This window comes from Ctenopharyngodon idella, chromosome 15 (genome assembly GCF_019924925.1).
Source record: "Ctenopharyngodon idella isolate HZGC_01 chromosome 15, HZGC01, whole genome shotgun sequence".
In the NCBI taxonomy this organism is placed as follows: Eukaryota; Metazoa; Chordata; class Actinopteri; order Cypriniformes; family Xenocyprididae; genus Ctenopharyngodon; species Ctenopharyngodon idella.
The window spans coordinates 13868877-13877458 of record NC_067234.1 but is presented as its reverse complement, the minus strand read 5'-3'; positions in this window follow the sequence as shown (position 1 = coordinate 13877458).

Sequence of the window (8582 nt, the reverse complement as noted above, 5' to 3'; positions counted from 1 at the left end):
GTGGTGCTGAGGCAGTCGCTATGGGTAACCAGGTATTCAGCCAGCTCCTGTGCATCATCCTCCATGTATGTCAGAGAAGATACACCCACACACATCACAGCATCGTCTGTAAATATATACGCTCGGACACGCACCATCTCAGACTGGTTATGGCCTAAACACAACAATGGAAACACACAGAGAACACTAACTACACATATAATCAGTAACAGTATCTTGGGAGAAGTAAATTAAAGGATTAGTTCACTTCTGAGTGAAAATTTCCTGATAATTTACTCACTTCACTGGGGTACAATGGGGTGAAGGTGCAAATTGCAGTTTAAATACAGCTTCAAAACACTCTACACGATCCTAGACGAGATATAAGGGTCTTATCTAGCGAAACGATCTGTCATTTTCCAAAAAAAAAAAAAAAAAAAAGAAATTTATATACTTTTTAACCACAAATGCTTGTCTTGCACTAGCTCTGCGATGCACCATGCATTACGTTGAAAGGTTACGTGTGACATAGGCGGAAGTAACACGGTAAGGCGAAAAATGTTCTCCTCCAACTTCAAAATCGTCCGATATAGTTGTTTTACCTTTTTTTTGTAAAGGCCGTTTGATTTAATCTTTGCACGTACACTTTGTAGACACCGGGTTGGTACTTCCGCTTACATCACACGTGACCTTTATAACGTGATTACGTCATGCGTGGTGCATCGCAGAGCTAGTAAATATATACGTTTTTCTTTTATAAAAGAAAAATCCAGGAATGTTCTCCTCAAAAACCTTAATTTCTTTTCAACTGAAGAAAGAAAGACATGAACATCTTGGATGACATGGGGGTGAGTAAATTATTAGGAAATTTTCATTCAGAAGTGAACTAAGCCTTTAAGAAAAGTTCTTATTAAACTTTAATACCATTTATATTACATTAATCCACTAATCCAATATATATTATGTTATTTCTTTATTATTAAATGGTTAGATCCTGTCCTTGATTCTGATTGGTCAATAGCTGTGTTTTATTCACGATGAAACACGGCTATGACCGCTTCACCCAACGGTTCTATGTATCACTACACAACACCCTTAGCAACCACTCTTAGCAACGTAAACTGTATGTTCTCAATTGATATTGTTCATTGAAGCTTACTGTATTATGTAGAAGAGTATTGTGAGAAAGAGATCGAGTGAGCGAGTTTATTACCTGCATTCAGATTTAGCATTTTCCTTCAGGTCAGTCCTATGTTCATAATAAAAAAATCTGTTTAAATGTCCGATGTATTATCTTGTCCTTTTAACAGTTAAGGGGTTTTCCCGTGACTGACAGCGCTAGTCAAAGCATTTGTCAGTGGCGTCTTGTTCTGTGTTCACAACAATTCAGTCTTTTCAATATAAAAAGTATTCGTTACTGACTGACACACTCATAAAGACAGTCTTTGCCGCCATCTAATGGCGTAATAATGTAACTTCTCTTGCTGTTCACGGTCAGGGACTATTTTTTCCGGCAGAAGGAAGGCTTTTAGTGAAAGTTTACTTCATGAAAGTTGCATTGATACATATTCTTGGATTTAATATTTGTATTGTTTGGTAACCGTTTTATAAAAGCAATAAGGTACTCCAGGCTAGTGCTGTATCGTGAATAAGTCACAGCTGAAGGGGTTGCAAACAACGCCTTTCAGCCGTGACTTATTCACGACACAGCACACACTCTCTCGTTCCTTATTGCTTACTTATGGTTTTTCACCTAGGAATTATATCATATTATATTATATATTATTCTCCAGCATCCTCACAATCCTGTGTAGAACAAGCAGGTTGGAGAATGTATATTATTGTATATTATTTTTTATATTTTTTTTACCTGGGACAATGAAGTACAGCATGGAGTGAACTCTAGTTTGCAGAACATGTAGTAGAGTTGAGCCCTCTAGAACCACAAACACCTCTTCCTCCTGAACTGAGGGGATCAGTGCAAAAACCTTTGCTTGGCCCTAAAACACACATGCACAACATTTAGTACATACATAGTGTAGTTCTATATATTGCATAGCAATTCTTTGGCTAAAAGCACATTTAGCAATATTTTCATCTTTAAAACAAGGGCAAAGACAGAAAAAGAGACAGAAAAGAAAGTGTTACTCACATAAATAGGAACCTCTCTTCTGCTTAGCTTCATTGTGTGAAATTACAGAAACCTTCAAGAAACTTAGAAATTTACTGTTTAACCAGTGAATAAATAAGTAAATAAATAAACATTCATACTTGAAAAGTAATATCAATTGATGAAATTACCCAAAAGACTAGAGAGGATTGAATTCTACACTCTTTCTCAGCCGCAAGCTGAAAATTTAAACAGAGAGAGAGAAAGAGAGCGAGAATGGGGAGGAGTGAGTGAAGAAGAACAAGGATGGGGAGGAAAAGATTAATGAGACACAAAACAGGGACAAGAGAGATGAATGGCAGGCAGATAGGAGGGATCAGAAAAAGATCGTATTTAATAATTACTGTCCCATATGCTTGTGTCGTAATACTTTAAAATAATTTTTTTCTTGCTGACACAACACAGACTTAAACATGCTGAGAGGCAAACATTTGGTGCATCTATCCATCTGTCTGTCTGTCTATCTATCTGTCTATCCGTTTGTATATCTATGTCTGTCTGTATGTTTATCTATTTATCTGTCTAAATCTGTTTGTCTATATATTTGTCTGTCTATCTTTTTGTCTATCTATCTATTGTAAATATATTGACCGAGTTGAGCCTCAAGATACAACGCATCCAAGTAGTTTTAGTAAGAGTGTCTGCCAATATTTTTAACGATCAACGCCATCTTTTGGACGGCACGATCCCTAGAAAAGTTTTCTGTAATAATCAACATTTGTCCACAAGAGGCCGCCAGCAGGTGATTGATCACACGATTCCTCTGTCAGGCTAAACGAGAAATGTAGTTTCATGAGGGTTTTTTCCATTTTATGTTCTTTATTTTTTAGACTCATAAAACTTTTTTATGAAAAAAAAAAAAAAAACATCATTCAATGATTGCATATGTTAATATATATACATATAAATATGAGCAGTACAATGGAAACTGAAAGACGTTGCAAAGGAAGAGACAAAAATGTATTAAAAAGGTAAATATAAAATAAATGTAAAATGTGCATTAGCTATGTTTAACTTTTCCAGTGGACTGGAAGAGAGAGATATGGCAGTGCATGCTGGAACTGAAAGAAGTCTTTGAGCTGTGAACTTTCCCCCACTTATCCAAACAACCCAGTCCCAGAAAACCCGCAGTCTAAGAGTGCTACATATGCTGACCTCTATATTGCACACACACACACTTACACCAATGCAAACAAACACATGTACACACACATGCTCTGTTTCTGTTTGCTTCTATACCCTACACCAGCCTCCTGACCCCCCTCTCACATTCTCTGTCTTCATGTCCTCCATATTTGAGTAGGTTGCAGGATCGTGTGGGGGGGAAAAAAAAAAAAAAAGTTAACAAAAGTGTAAAGTGGAGGTTTGCAGAGATTCCTGAGGGTTTTTTTTTTTTCTAATCTAAAATCACATGCAGGGGCTTAAACATTCCTGGCCCTTTATTCACTGAGAAATGAACTCTCTCTCTCTCTCTCTCTCTCTCTCTCTCTCTCTTTATAGCTGTACTCCTGCATTCTCATGCCAAACTTGATATTTTCTATACCAAGTTAAATTCAGAAGTCAGAAAACTCTCTCTCTGCCACCTTCTATTTTTTTTTCTTATGTTTCAAGGAAGCCAGATTTCCAGGAATGTTTCTGCAGTCCTTCCCTGCTTGTTTTCAACTGCTTGTATCACTCACATAATTCCTAATCCTGTGACATGTTTAAAGAATCTAAATGAAAAGTTACGTAAAATATTTACTCTAAGCACCGGGATTAGGATCTGCACAGTAAACATTCCGTTCGGCATGTTTGTATCCATCCGGCCCTCCTTGGAAGCTTAACTTTTATGCAGAAATTTAGGACAGCCTCTGATCAATGAATTTGGAAGAGAATTGTCTTTATCACAAAAAGTGACCTTTATATATATATATATATATAATGTACGCTCGCTATATATATAATGTGTGTGTGTGTGTGTGTGGTTCAGGTATACCCTATGATATGGAGACAAAATGTCCCCACAAAGATGGCAATATCTTAAATTCTTGTCTTTGTGGGGACATTTTTTGGTCAATGTGAGGAAAACAGCTTATAATTCATACAGAATGGCGTTTTTTTTTTTTTTTTTTTTTAAATCTAAAAATGCAGCAAGTTTTCTGTACCATTTAGGTTTAGGAGTAGGTTTAGAGTTAGAGGATAGAATAGAATATACAGTTTATAGAATATAAACTATCATGTATATGGAATGTCCCCATAAAACATGAATGTGTGTGTACACAAAAAATACAGACTACAAAACAAAATTAATTATATTACATTTTGAGAATAATATCAAAGAATTTTATTAAGAATTCGCAAACCTTTTAAAAGGTACATTATGACTATGTAACTCACGGGTAAAAGAAAAACAAAACTGCATGTATTTCGCGGAAGAACATTGTTTTGGTTGTGCTTCCGCTCTGTGTGACTGTGCGGATGAACATGGTTCTTTCTCATAAATAAAAAAGAGGGAGATTATTATATTGCTTAAAACATCCACTTCTAGGTTTAAAGGGTTAGTTCACCCAAAAATGAAAATTCTGTCATTAATTACTCACCCTCGTGCCGTTTTACACCCGTAAGACCTTCGTTGATCTTCGGAACACAAATTAAGATATTTTTGTTTAAATCCGATGGCACCGTGAGGCCTACATAGGGAGCAATGACATTTCCTCTCTCAAGATCCATAAAGGTACTAAAAACATATTTAAATCAATTCATGTGAGTACAGTGGTTCAATATTAATATTATAAAGCGACGAGAATATTTTTGGTGCGCCAAAAAAATAAAAATAACGAATTATTTAGTGATGGCCGATTTCAAAACACTGCTTCATGAAGCTTCGGAGCGTTATGAATCAGCGTGTCGAATCCGCGGTTCGGAGCGCCAAAGTCACGTGATTTCAGCAGTTTGACACGCGATCCGAATCATGATTCGACACGCTGATTCATTACGCTCCGAATCTTCCTGAAGCAGTGTTTTGAAATCGACCATCACTAAATAAGTCGTTATTTTGTTTATTTTGGCGCACCAAAAATATTCTCGTCGCTTTATAATATTAATATTGAACCACTGTACTCACATGAACTGATTTAAATATGTTTTTAGTACCTTTATGGATCTTGAGAGAAGAAATGTCATTGCTCCCTATGCAGGCCTCACGGAGCCATCGGATTTAAACAAAAGTATCTCAATTTGCGTTCCGAAGATTAACGAAGGTCCTATGGGTCTGGAACGGCATGAGCGTGAGTAATAAATGACAGAATTTTCATTTTTGGGTGAACTAACCCTTTAAGAGATATAATTAATTTAGATGGAAAGGATCTATGACTAATTGAAGATGTTACTGTAGCTAATAACCATTAATTGACAGACACGTACTTCCTTAAATAAATCCCAGCACAGAGCTACACCTAGCCTATAACGAAATGACACTTCACAATAGATAATGCTGTTAGAAAGCTACATATGGCAATTTATCTCTTCAATAAAATAACTTAATCACCTGTTGAGTAATAAAAACGCCATCACTGCGTCACTTTTACAACATTTCAAATCCCTCAGTTCTCGCCATCTCCGAAAAGCCAAGCAGATGTCGATACTCGTTATATCAAGTTCTATCGCGTTTTCCCCCCACACCACACACGCGTAAAGTACTTTTCTCTATGTACGGATATGAAGAGACACACACGAGCAAGTGAGGAATATACTCAATTTCCCGCGAAAACCATCCCGCTCAGGTCTAAACACTTATAATATAGTGAATCAGAGTAAGACAAAACACGTTTTTGGAAGAGTCTTTATTCAAATTTTGTTAATTTTGTACTTTTAAAGCATGTATTATTACACAATGCAATTCAGTAAACACATTTTTGTCTTGTTTGGTTTAATAGAATGACCCTTAAAATGTTGAATTGATGGCTAAACAGAAAAACCATAAACACTTAGAAAGTAGGGGAGCGTGGGGCACAAAGTAACGCGGGGCTAGTTGTAACACACATGGTTTACAACTTTCATCACATGCCAGCATGACGAAACTTAGTGTATTTACTAGTTGCCATATCAATACTATATCAAGAAAAAATTGCGCCAAAATTAAAAAAATCTTTGGAAGATATCACTGAACATTTATTCAACCATAGCAAAAGTAAATTTCTTACTTAAGTTAATTTTTCATCTCTATTTTTTGTGTTTATTTAAAATTAGACAAATCTGATATTATTTTAATCTTATATCTGTTATTTAACAGTTGAGATAGTTCTTTAATGCTGATCTAACCTGTAGAAGACACTAGCCAGGTTTAAATCCCAGTTGCGCAGGTGGGGCACGTTGCCCCAAAGTGCCCCTATTAGAACTACGCTATTCTATTCTATACTTTTATGAATTCTATTGAGAAACCATGAGAAAGGTGAATAACGACTAAGAGTCAATGTTCAGAAATGATTAATTAGTATTATGTTTTGTACTATGCTGTATAGCTGTGTTTTGCGGTGTGTTTGTTGTCAAATGCAAAAATTAGTTTATTTTTAAGTATTAAAAAATGCCATTACTTTATATGAAAAAGTTAATAATTGTATTTTATTGACAAAATATTTTAGTTTGTCTTTTATATTTTTTTGATTAGATCAGATAACATTTTAAGCTCTTGTATGGTCATGTTACAATGTGCCCCTCACATGTTACAATACCCCACCTATGAGGCAGGTTGTCACATTTCACTTCCATTCTTTCGGAGTAAGTCAAGAAAAAAGTATACACTGTATTAATGAAACAAAACCACATAACTGTACTGGACATGTGTGAAAAATAAATACTCTGAACCCCAAGTAAATTTAAACAAACTGAGAAAGTCAAAAAAGTTACTTTTTTGCCCCGCTCTCCCCTAATCATAGTTCAAAGCATCAAAAAGACACCAAAAGTGCTTTGGAATACAGAAAAGAGTGAAAGAAACGGGAGGTGTTAGATTTGATTGATGAGTTTGATTTACTATTTAACTGGATCAAGTCTGATTTAATCAAACTATTTATAGGTGTCGTCATAGAAAGTAAGTCAATACGAGGTTATCGCAGGTGAAATGCTTGTTTGACAGGCTCTCCCTGTCTTTGTATCTAAACATGTAATACACACAGGAAAGGCTTGCAGATCTTTCATCTGATAGAACAGACACTGAGTCAGTCAGTCTGCATTAAAACTTGAAAGTTAGGCCCATTAAATAGCAAATATAATTAATATACAGGGTCACATTCATATTTGCATATAACTTTACAGTCAAAACTTTGTGGAAATGTGCCTGAATAGAATGGAAATGAGCTTCACTGCCACTGCATGTGTCCTTTGGCAGCTAATGAACCATTGCTAGAATACAGATACACACTCACAAACACACAAAGGTGGCTTCCTAAACAGCCCTTCACAGAATAGGAGGAAATGGGTGGCAGTCCCGTTGCAGGATTACATCCCGTTTAAAGCACCGCACACACACGGATAAGTAAAATATATTATATTAGTGTATATTGTTCACATTAAATCAAATGACTAAAAAAAAAAAATTGTCAAGCTATTTACTTCGATGATAAAAACTAGTCTGTGTGCATTGGTTATAAATGAGCAAACAATTATGCAACTGTCTCAAAAAAGTTTCAGATTTAGATTTTCTAGGGAATTGGAGCAACTGACTATTACATGGGAACAGATATGTGTGTAGGGATGTAAATTGTGTGTAAAATCAACTGATATGATTTCTAAGTGTGTTGCATGAAACTAGATTGTCTCAGGAAGTTCACACCAGCACCATTTAGCCATTGCTAAGATACAGCATTTGACCTCACGACTGCTCAGTCAGCACTCTGATTGGCTGATTTCTCACTCTCCCGATGACATCACGTTGTTGCCGGGTGAAATTGAACTCTGTGGCAGGGAAGAAAAATGACTTGTCAGTTTGTGTTTCTTTTTCAACCAAGATCCATGCAGATTTTCTCGGCTTAAGGGTTTAATGTTTAAGGATCACCACAAAATTTGCTGACTTAGTGCTACAACACTGCTGACATGTCTTGTATGTTACCCTGTCATGCTTTGTAACAAAAAAATCCCCTAACTTTCTTAAGCAGAAACTTTAAGTTTAGTGACATTTTGCAATCTGTCTGAACATCACAGCATGAACAAGTTTATGTAGGCCAGTATTCATTTCATCTGAACTCTGCAACATCAGTCTGAGATCATCGGAATGTTTTTAGTAGCACCCCGTGGGCCGCCTTCGTGAACCCATGGACGAAAATCCTGCCGGGGTCTGGCTCCCGTCCACACCGTCTGATGGCCATTCCGCTCTGTCAGCAATTCCCATCTCTATTCAAGGCTCCTGTTCGCATGCACTGTAAAAGCCAATTGTTGAGTTGTGTTGCTGCATATGCACTCT